This window comes from Equus quagga, chromosome 11, assembly GCF_021613505.1.
Source record: "Equus quagga isolate Etosha38 chromosome 11, UCLA_HA_Equagga_1.0, whole genome shotgun sequence".
NCBI lineage: Eukaryota > Metazoa > Chordata > Mammalia > Perissodactyla > Equidae > Equus > Equus quagga.
Window position 1 is genome coordinate 66,975,789 of NC_060277.1, and position 11,603 is coordinate 66,987,391.

General features: G+C 49.1%; 1 pseudogene; it reads right to left on the bottom strand.

The window, feature by feature from the left end:
• Window positions 1-384: 384 nt before the first annotated feature.
• LOC124247561 (polyunsaturated fatty acid (12S)/(13S)-lipoxygenase, epidermal-type-like) lies at window positions 385-10,690 on the bottom strand (annotated as a pseudogene).
• Window positions 10,691-11,603: the final 913 nt, after the last annotated feature.

An 11,603-nucleotide genomic window follows, 5' to 3' on the forward strand; every position in this document is an offset into this window, starting at 1 on the left:
GGGGAGAGGGTGGGCTCTTCAATAAGCTGTGCTTAGATAAGGGATTGTCCCAATGGAAACAATGGAATTGGACATCTATCTCACACCATATTACCAAATCCATCCCCAAATGATTATATAATAAATCGAAAAGACAAAGTTTCCAGAGGCAGGAGGAGGCTCCGTGTTCTCTAAGGAGCATGGTTTTAAGTTAAAGATCATTCTGTTAGGTGACTAGGAGGTGAGGATAGTGCCTCAGACTAGTGACATATCCTGGAAGGGAACTCAGCTCGGGAAGAAAGTAGAAGCATAGCAACTCAGATCCATTAAAACATAGAACTTAGGAGGAAAAGGTTAATCATAGTGGGGTGGCATAGGATCTTTAAAGAGCCAGCATGTTTGGGCTCAGAGAGCGATACTGTTCTCTATGCAGCTGGGCTTCAGGTATTCATAGGAAAGGCCTAGTTGTTCATTCTGGGCAATGATTTCCTTATCTAGGTTGTCCAGATCTGTTTGAAATCATCTTAAAACAGCCTTGGGCTCAGGGCCTGAAAAATATTTTTCTGTGTGGTGCCCCAGGGGCACCTGAAGCAGAAAAAAAGGATCAATTAGTTTTTAGTTCTAAGAAATGGGCACCAAAGGCCAGTCACTCACTCTGATATCTTGTCTCCAGTTGTCAGTGCCCCCAATTTCCCAAGGTCCTCTCCCACCTTGTCTGGCTGCCACTGGCCCAGCTGTCACACAAGCAACTTCCGAAGACAGCTCTGCTTGACATCCGGTAGTGAGACCATCACTGTGGCCATTGTCACATCTTCCTTGGTGGTAGGTGAAGGCATCTTCATTGAACACGAGCATCAGAGACCCAGAAAAACCAGTCCAGCAGGGGGAGAAAGAATCTGGAGTCACACTGGAACTCTGATATGCAGGACCCTAGCCCCCAACTCTTTCCTTCAATCATCCCCTAATCTAGGCATTTTCCCTTAGGGACCCGGGCTTTCAGTTGTCTATACCTGGCTCTGGTTGATGGCCACATGCTGGGCAGTGCACGTGAAGATGCACGTGGCAAGGAAATGACAGAGCTGAGCCCAAGACTGGAAGGAGACAGTGAAACCTAGGAGAAGAAAGACCAAATTTAAAAACTGCAGTCCCTGAGGAGTCAAGGAAATAAATGCTGATGTCTTGAGACACCCATATTTAGAATTAGCAAGTGTTCATTCATTCATTCAAAATGTGTGGGATACTGTGTAGTAGGCACTGTCTAGGCATTGGGGATACATTGGTGAGCAAAAGTGACAAACACCCTGTCTTCTTGTAGCTTAGATTCTATTGGAGGAGAAAGATAATAAACAGAATAACCAAGTGAAATTGCACACAGTATGTTGATAGTGATGAGAAGAGAAATAAATCAAGGAAGACGGACATGAGAAGTCGGGGAGGGGTGGTTGATAATTTAGTCAAGGGCCCAGGGGAGCCTCAGGGGACAATTGTGTGTGAAGCAGGTGGTGCAGTGGTCAAGAGCCCAGGCTGTGGCATCAGCCCTGGGACCCGTCCTGGCTCTGCTGCTGACCAGCTGCGTTACCTTGGACCAATTGCTTAGCCTCTCGGAGCCTCTTATTTTCCTCTGAAAATGAAGATAATAATTGTTACATTATAAATAGATGACCCATGTAAAGCCCCTCAGAAATTTGTAGCTATGTAGGGTGTAGCTTATGGTAAGGTGGAAGCTCTGAGAGGCTGCATGGTCAAATACTCTTTTTTTAAAAAGTGGTTAAAAATAACAAGATAAAGGCAGGTAACCAAAAAGTATATGGGCAAAAGGCTTTGATAGGCACCTCATAAAGGAGGATATCCGGATGGCTATTAAAGCAAGGAAAAAGAACGCAGTGCAGCAAGTCATTGGGAAAATGCAACTTTAACTCACAAAAGCTCTGCACACTCACCAAAATGGCTAAAGTAAAAACGATAGAAGTATATTTTTCATGTATTTGAGAGAATATGGAGCAATTACAACTCATGCTCTCCTGGAAGGAGTGGAAATTGGAACAGACACTTTGGAAAACAGTAACTTACCGAACATGAGCATACTCGGTGATCCATCAGTCCCACACCTACGTGTGCCCACAACAGAAAAACACACACACAAACGTCGATAGCAGCACAGAGCGTAATAGGCACAAACTGGAGACAATCCTAATTGCTCATCAATAGCAGAAAGGAAAAATAAACCGTGCCATATTCACAAAATGGGAAATTTACAGCAACGCTAATGAATGAACTTCACGCTACATGTAACAACATGAGTAAACCTCAAACATATTGTTCAGAGAATGAAGGCATACACAGGCAAGTACTTGCTTGTATTTCTATTTGTGTAAAGATCAAAACAGGTAAAACTAACCTATGCTGTTAGAAGTCAGGATAACGGTTACCTCTATGGGTATAGCCAGGTCTCTGAGGAGACAACCTTTGGTATGTAGAATTGTCCTGGGTCTTAGGAGGTGGGAATGGGATTCAGATGCTTCATGTATGGCTGGAGAGGGGGTTGTGATGAGGGGTCGGGGTCCTGAACCCAGGAGGGCAGGGCTGAGAAGGGGCTCTGGGCAGAGTCTCTGAGGAGCTCCTGTCTCTGGGGAGGGGTTTTACCTCGGTCCTGGGCCTGGCAGAGCCCCGCCTCAGTGATCTCCCGACACCAGGCCTGCAGCTCAGGGTCCCCTCTCACGGTGTCATCCCTGTGGTAGAAGAGGTGGACGATCCCCTCCACGTACCTGCCCAGAGGAGAAGGGAGGGGAGCTCCTTGAGGGGGGAAGGCTCCAGCCTCCTTCCTCTAACTTTCCTGTGGTCTCTGTCCAACTGACTTTCACTGTGTCTGAGGATAGATTCTTCAAGACATGCCTTTTGGGACTTTTCCTGGCTCTTTCTACACACTAGTGTGGAAAGGAATGAAATGTGGGTCCTTAGTTCTGGGAATTCCCTACATGTGGTTGCTGGCCATTCTTCCGGACAAGAACCCTGATTTTTCCAGATCCCTCAGTCTCCCCCTCCACAGCTTTCCCGACCGAGGCTCTCTACTCCTATTCCACTTTCCTCCTGTTCAGACCTCCCCACTGACTCCTCACACTCCCTCATCTCCCCAGGATTGAATCCTCTCCTCCTCCTGTCTGGACCTTCCTGTTTTCATGTGTTTCTTTTGCCTCATGCTGACCTCAGGTCAGAGCCCCACTCTCCCTCTCCCCGACGCCCCTCCATTTCTCAGCTCCCACTCTCACCCACTGGGCAATGATCTCCCAGAGCCGCAAAGCATCATGGGCATAGAGAGCACTTGGGATTCCCAGCAGACCTCAGTCAGCCAGATCGTCAGGAGGACAGAGGGAGCAGTAGGTCAGCTGGGCCATGGCCTGATGGACCAGCTGCACATGGCCCCCTCCACCTGTGCTCACTGCTTGGGATGAGAGAGTTCATAGGTCTTGAGGTGTGGAAGAAGAGCTGGAGAATCTTGACATATTAGATAAGGGGTCAGAAATGGAGTTTTCAGAATCAAAGGTATAAAGGTATAAAAGAGACAGGAACCTGGGTGAAACTAAGAGAATTAGAGACTATGAGACAAGGACATGAGACAGATCTCAGGTAGCAAAAGATATTTGGAGATATAGAAAAGAATTTCCATCTGTGGTTGTGGCCTCTAGACTCTATGGCTCCACGTGGTGTGTACTCAAATCTGTATGGACTTGAATGAACCGTGGTGCTATGGGGAGAGGATATGAAAGGGTGAGGGAAAATACCTGAGAACCGTGTCTGGTTCCAGAGGAAGCTCTTAGAGCATGTGGATGGGGAATGCTGCATGGGAAGGTGAGAAAGGAAGGGGGCTGAGGAATCAGGAGTGATCACTAGGATTTCTGGAGAGGTCCAGAAATTCTCAGGTATCTTATCATGCTGTGAGAAGGGACAGATTGTTGACAGATGGTGCCAGTTGACACAAGTTCAATGGGGAGGGATCTGTGCCTTACTCCCCGTCCTAGGCACCCTGCAGTCCAGTCTCAGTGGCCTGCAGCTCTGGGCCATCCTTCACGGCTTCATCACTCTTGCAGAAAAGATTGGCCATCCCCTCCACGTACCTGCTCCTAGGGAAGAAGGCATTTGGTCTCAAGTGGCCAGTGTAGGACCTTCTTGACCTGTAGTTCCTCCTCATTCTCTCCACCAGGCCCACTGGGTCCTCCCTCTCTGTATTACCCTCACCAGCTGATGTTTTCCCACAGCCTGAAGGCATCTTTGCCACAGAGAGAAGACTTCACATCCAAGAGCCCAAGTTCAGCCAGGTCATCAGGAGGGCAGAAGGAACAATAGGTCAAACAAGTTGTGGTCTCTGGAGAATGTCCACATGGCCTCCACTACCAGTGGTCATCACCTGAGGACAACCCCACAGCAGATAAACTAGGGTTAGCCATGTCAGGTGGGGCAGGAGAGAGATCAGGATCAGGAGATTCCAGGTCCTACTCAGGCCTCTCTAAGGAGAAGGCTACCTGGGTGTGAGACAGATCAGGGAGAGGCCTTCATGGAGGAAGCAGAGCTTGGGGGAGGGGGAGGAGTGAGCAAGTGAAACATCCCTTGGGATTCTGTCATCATTGAGCCCTCTTCCCTCTTTACCCGTCCCTTTCCATGCCAGATCAAAAATTCCCCATTCAGAGACAAGATTACTCTGAGCCAGGATGTTGATCTCCAAAGTGTAGTGAAAGTAGGGGCTCAGGAGCTGATTGTGGAAGAAAGAAGTGGGACATAGTCAAAGAAGAGGATCTCAGGATCCATGAGAGGAGGGGAAATTAAAGAACCATGGAGAGAAAAAAAAAAGGAGAGGATGGGTCTTCACGAAAATGAGAGACTTCCCGTAGGATTGGATTGTGTCAGGTTAAGATTTGGGAGAAGAGAGATGGGGAAATGTCTTCCTGGGGCCTCCCAAGGTCAAGGGTTTTAGGAGTTCACTTATTTACACAGTCTCATGTTATTCGTAAGAATTCTAGGAATCCTTTATCTCGTACCACAAAAACTAGCAAGCTTCCCACATATGAAACCATATGTTATGCCTCTCTCATCACTATTGATAAAGCATCTCTACTCCCTTCACAGGCAAATTCCTCCACTTGTGATCAGGAGCACGACCCCAGGACATCACTTGTAATCAATCAATCTCTCTCTCACACACACACACACTTAATATTTGATACCCTAACAAAGAAAACCCTCGCTTGACCCCACACCCCTTTTGTTTCTTGCTTACCCTTTCACAGCAAGTCTTCTTAAAAGCGTCACCCTGTGTTATCTCTGCTTTCTCACCTCACATTTTTCTGCTCAGCCCACACCAATCAGACACACCAATCAGACAATCAATGCAAGTGTCACTTCTCTGTTTGTAACTTTGTTGACTTCTCAGCAGCATTTGGCATAGACAATTATGTCTCCTTCTTAAAGCACTTTCTCCTCTTGGCTGCCATGACATCACACTTTTATTTTTTTTATTTTTTTATTTTTTTATTTTTTTATTTTTTTATTTTTTTTTTTTAAAGATTTTATTTTTTCCTTTTTCTCCCCAAAGCCCCCCTGGTACATAGTTGTATATTCTTCGTTGTGGGTCCTTCTAGTTGTGGCATGTGGGACGCTGCCTCAGCGTGGTCTGATGAGCAGTGCCATGTCCGCGCCCAGGATTCGAACCAACGAAACACTGGGCCGCCTGCAGCGGAGCGCGCGAACTTAACCACTCGGCCACGGGGCCAGCCCCCATGACATCACACTTTTTGTTTCCCTTCTACCTCAACGGACGTCCCTTCTTTTGCTCCTTTTCTTACTTCACTCCCTCCTCTCAACTTACAAAGGTTGGGGTGCCCTAGAGTTATATCCTGGGACAAATTCTCTGCTGTAGCTACAAACCCTAAACAACTTCATCTAGTACAATGGCTTTAGATAATTCTGTTTTCTGATAACTCTAAAATCTCTATCTTCAACCCTGACCTGTTCCAAGAACTCCAGACTCATATCTCTAACTGCCCTCCTGACATTTTCAAATGGATCTCTAGGAGCACTGGAAACCTCACATGGTCAAAACAGAACTCTTTATTCTTCTCCCCACCAAGTAACATGGCTTCCTCTCTCATCTTTTCCCACCTCCCTTTCCTCCTACCCAATGCTTCAATCACTCACATCCTTCTCTTCAATCATACCTGTAGGGGAGGAAGACAATTCCTCTACCCTCTAGGTCCTCCTGGCTGATCTAAGAATTAAACTGACATGGGACAGAATAACAGGAGAAAATAAAACAAAGTTTAACAACATGTACACATTGGAGAAACCCAGGAAAACTGAGTAACTCACCAGAATGTCTGAAGCCACCACCTTAAATACCATCTTCAGCTAAAGACAGAGGAGGATGTTGGGGGGTGGTGATTTAGGACTTCAAAGGGGAGGAAGGCAATTTACATGGAGATGGAAATGCAAATGTTTGATAAACAAGTGTTTGCTGGGCAATCTATAGACAATGTGACCTGAGAGACAGAACTCTGATAAAAATGGGCTTGCTAGTGCCTTTCTGTCTATCACATCTCTTTTACATTATACTAATCCTATGATATTAGCTCCTTCCTGGAAGAGACCTATCTTAAATTCTTTTATGCAGTTAGGGGGAAGGTCAAAGTTTCTTCCAGAGTCTTTTGATCTTAAAAATAATCAAGCCAAAGAGACACATTTTGGGGTGGCCAATTCTGATGCCTGACACACCTACTATCAGCCATTATCCACATTCCTCTGCAGGTCTCTCTGACTGAAATGTCTGCATCCCTCACCACCCAAACAGAACCTCCTCAGCCCAAATTTCAACTCCTTTGTAAAAACCTACTCTCATTCTTTCCCCAACCCTGGGTCTTCTGATAGCACTGTGTATATATGTGTATAACTGTATGCATGCGTGTACATATAAACTGAGATTGCTACTAACCTAACACGCCACAAGGTTAGACTCTTGGTAGATGCCACAAGGTTAGAAGTGTGAGATCTGAAGGGCTGTCAGATGCAGAATGACAGAGATGCTGAAATATCTTGTAGATAGGATGCAGGCTGGGCAGGCTTCTCATTGTGGCCACAGAAATAACCTCAGCCATCAGATGGCCCTCAGCAGGTGTGACTGTAACTGATATAGCTGGAAATCAGAACTACGGACCCAGATCTTGGCCAAGAGCCAGGCCATGAGGGGATCTGAGGGCAGGAACAGCACAAGTTGGGGCCATCTGTGACAAGATGGCTGGAGTTGGGCAAGAGGGAGTTGGGGCTGAGGGCCTGTGTGTCTAAGTCCCAAAGGGGGTCAATGTCTGGGGGCGGGAAACCTAGGTCTCTACCTGAATAACCATGGGTAAGAGTCTTCCATCAGGCTGGAGCTTCAGCACCACATATTGTTACTTAAAAATGATGGCATTAGGCTTGACCCCATCCAGCAGGGAGAAATCAACTTCACACAAAGATCCAGCCTTAGGCTGGGGGCAGGGGTGGATAGAGGGGTAGGGTCAGTTCTGGACCTGCCTTCTCTCATTTGCCAGAGTGGATCCTTCCTCTACCCATCAACTTTTACTTTAAACACCAATCACTTTCCCCATAACCAATGCCCTAAATGCAAGGTTTCCACACCCAGTGTCTTTCAACAGAATTGGAGCTCCTGAGGTGAACTTTCTGGTTTTCCACCATGCACGTCCATCCCCTACAACCAAAGTCTTCCCTTATCACGCCCCTCAGGCTTTAGCCAAATGTAGCACAAAATAGTTCCTTTATCCCCTCCTCCCCCAGCTCTCTACTGGGCTTTGTTCAGTCTCTCTTGCTGTTTCCCTCCAGAAGCCTGAGCTCTTCCCTAAGGCTAAGTACATCTAATGAAGAAGGAAGAGATGAAGGTGGAGATGGAAGAGGAGGAAGAAAAGAAGGAGATAACAGCAGGAGTTGGTGTAGATCAGTGGTGCTCAAGCAGACGTGATTTTGCCCCCCAGAGGATGTTTGGCAATGTCTGGAGACATTTTTGGTTGTCACAACTTGGGGGATGCTACTGGCATCTAGTGGGTAGAGGACAGAGATGTTGCTAACCATCCTACATGCACAGGACAGCCCCCCACAACAAAGAGTTATCTGACCCAAAATATCAATAGTACCATAGTTGAGAAACCATAAGTGTAGATGGAGGAGGGTGTAGATTAAAGAGGTATCAATGGAGGAAATGAGGGAAGGGGGGGCAGGAGGCAGGAGAAAGAAGCATAGAGAAAGGAGATGGGGACCATGGCTGTGGTGGCGAGTGAACAGAGGGAATACAGCAGCTGGAGTTCTTTCTCCAGCTGGGTCTTCAAGTCTTCCATCCCTGGGCTGTGCCAGCTGGGCTGGGAGGCTGGTGGAATGCCTCAAGAGCATGGGGTTTGCCCTGTCGAGGAACTGGTACCCAAAGAGTGCATCATCCTTCCAGGAATTTCAAACCTGCTCTAGCGACATCAGTTGGGGCACACGCTGTGAGCTCTGAGCTCCTGATCCTACTAACACGTCACTCTCCTATCCTCTCTCCCTCTTCTTCCAAATCCTTGGGTTGAAAATGTGATATAGATTTTAGGAGGTTGTGGTAACTGACCAGCCAGGGCAGTCTTTCCACACAGGAATATTTTTTTTTTGAAGTCTTCCAGTCTTTTCGCAGAATTTGTGAGACCCAACGTCCCCTTGAGGGCCAAGTCCTTCAACCTGTGGAGAGAATGTTACTGAAAGTTCAGTCTGAACTCGATGTGAATCCAAATAACAAGAACAGAGTCTTGAGGGGAAAGAAAAGGCCTTATTTTCTTTGCCAGGTAGCGGGAGTAAAGCAATGGCTAGTGCCTTAAGAATTGCTAGCTCATTAGGAAGCAGGTTGGGGTTTTTAAAGGTTGGGAATGTGGCTCTTTGTGGGGAGTGGGGGGGTGGCTGTGGCCTTGCTGGCCACTATTTTCCCATCAGCCTGTGTCTGGGGCTGCTTCCAGCAGAGAAGATAAAGGATTTTGCAGATGAATGTCCTTGGCTGTTTATCTCCATGGTGGATAGTAGACTCTGGCATCAGGAAGCTGAGGAGTTGGGGCCTGGGAAGCTTTTCTTGATATTGTCTGGACATTAGGTTCCTTATAAGAGACTTCAAGGACCTGTGATTAGTTACAACTTGAGCGGGAGCCCAGCATGAGGCCATCTGGGCTGTTAACACTTTGTAATTTCTATTTGGTTGTAAAGCTCAGGGAGTCAGAGGTTAAAGAAACAAATATTTACATATGAGTGTAACTAAAGAAGCAGGGAATGGGATGTGTACTTTGAGTTTTAACCCCATATATGTTGGGTTCAACGTAGGGGAACCCATATCAGGGCTGGTATTAAGAGCCTGTAACAAGAAGGCCAGTGCAAGAAGATCAAGAAAGGATCCCACCTTGCATCCTAGGAGCCCAGTGCCCAACCTCCACCCGGCACTAACACTTTCACCAGAAAGAGAGTGAAGCCCAAATCCTCGTCCTGGAGGAATCACCTGTTCCTGGGAAGATCCCGCTGCGTGCTCCCCGCTATAGGCAGGATTAACCCACCTTTCCAGGAGACCGCCTGGAGGAAGAACTTGGAATCCGGAGAAAGTGGGGCGGTGGGTTTCTTGGGATCTGGTGGGAGATCAAAGGCTTTCTTGGGCTCACTGGTTCACCTTCTTTCTTGCCTTAGAGCTCCTGCTCCCGATGTTTCTTAAACAGGTTCTGCGGGTCTTCTCTCACAGTCCGGGCTGGGGAGAGGACAGAAGAGCACGAGGCCTCCCTTGACATCCCTCCGTGCTCGCTCCCCTGCGTCAGCCATCCTCTCAGCCCCACGCTCTTTCACTTCTCCCCTCTCCTCCAGCTTTCTCACTTTTCCCTCCTATATCACAGCATTCCCTCGACATCCTTCTCCCAGCCCGCCGGGTGCCGCCCCCCGTTTCCTCACGCCCTGACTGGTGCCCTCGGGCAGGCAGATAATCAGTGCCCTGCGGTCACAGGGGAAAGGGCCTCGCCTTGGGCTCCTGGACCCTGCACGGCGTGACCCAGCTGCAGAAGCAATCGAAATCCAACACGCCTTCGTGCTTACGCAGCTTCACCAGCAGGGGGCGACCCGGGTGTAGGACGACGTCGACATCAAACTCCGCCTCCCGCGGAACAGGACTCGGGTCAGAGGCAGGTTTGGGGGTCCTCAGAGAGGGCGGGGTCAGTGAACCTTCAGAGAAGTTTGGCTCCGCTTGCCCCACGGAGCACTTCCCAGGAGAGACCTGAATCCCAGCTGGAGGTGAGGAGGAACAGCCAACTCTGGGGCCTCCGGGCTCCGGTCCCCGCCGCGTCCGGGGAAAGCGCAGCGCATCTCTGCTCCCTCCACCCGGGCAGAAAATGCCGCTCTTCTCTCCTGGGCCTCTTGCTTTCTCTTTTCCTACCTGGCAACCCGAACCCGAGCTCCTTCTCCCGCGCCCGAGGCTCGGGCGCCCGCAGGCACCTCCTCCCTCCCCCGCCCCCAGTGGCAGCTGCAGGGTCCCGGGCCCCCGCGCCCGGCCGTGCTCTGCATTGACCTTGCCCCACACTGGCCGCAGCTGCTTCCCTAGGGCCGCTCTCCGTGCTCGCCCACCAGCCACAGCTGCGCTAGGTTGCTGAAGCCCCCCAAGACCGGTGGCCATGCGGATCTTGTACTTGCCCATCTTGCCCGGACTGGGAGGGGACCTGTGGAAATTAAGCAATTAAGAGGATCTGAGGCCCAGCCCCCGAGGAAACTACTCTCAGACCAGTGTCTGCTGTGATCGATTCCAGGGTGTCCACCTCCCACCCACAGGTTCCTCTCGGCTCAGATGCACGTGTCCCTGGGTTTCTCACAGCAGCTCTGGAAGGTGCGCCCCACCCTTATCCACTTGGCAAAAACTACCTGGCCAGTTCCACGCCCAACCAGGACTGAACACACTGGCCTACAGACGATGACAGATAAACACTAGCTATTACCCCCCCCCCCCCCACACACACACCTACACAAATTTTGATGAATAAATGAATAAGGTAGCGACAAGGGACGGATATGAGGGAGGTGGAATGGTTTGAAGTGTGCGAGTGTTTTCAGTGAAAAGTGAGTGAACCATTTTGGCAAGGATGCAGGGCCTTTTGCTGAGGACAAGAATGAGATAATGCTGGACAGGTGAGGCAGCCGGGTCTGCTGTTCAGACTCGTGAGCCAAGAGGGGGAGTTTGAGATTCCTGGTCTAATCCAGTCATGAAGCTTCCGTTGGACTTTCCTGAAACCGGCTCTCTGGGGCCAGCAACCCAGGCTGAGCACCTATAATGGGCCCCATCAATCTGCTCCCTTAAGGACCAATTCTTCCCCACCCCACCTCCCAGTCTTTTGCTCTCCTCAACCTCCTTAGGGACAACTGCTGTACCAGGCACGGATCCCTCCTAGGTTCCTTCTTTGGATGTTCATTTCTATCTGCCTCTCCCCAGGTGCTCCTGCTCTCCCCTCAGCTTGCCTCTTTCCTGGACCTTCTGTTCCATTGTGAGCAAAGGCTTTGAATCCACAGCTTTTTGCTTAAACCTTGCTTCCATCTCCTCTTGTTCAAATAGTTAATCA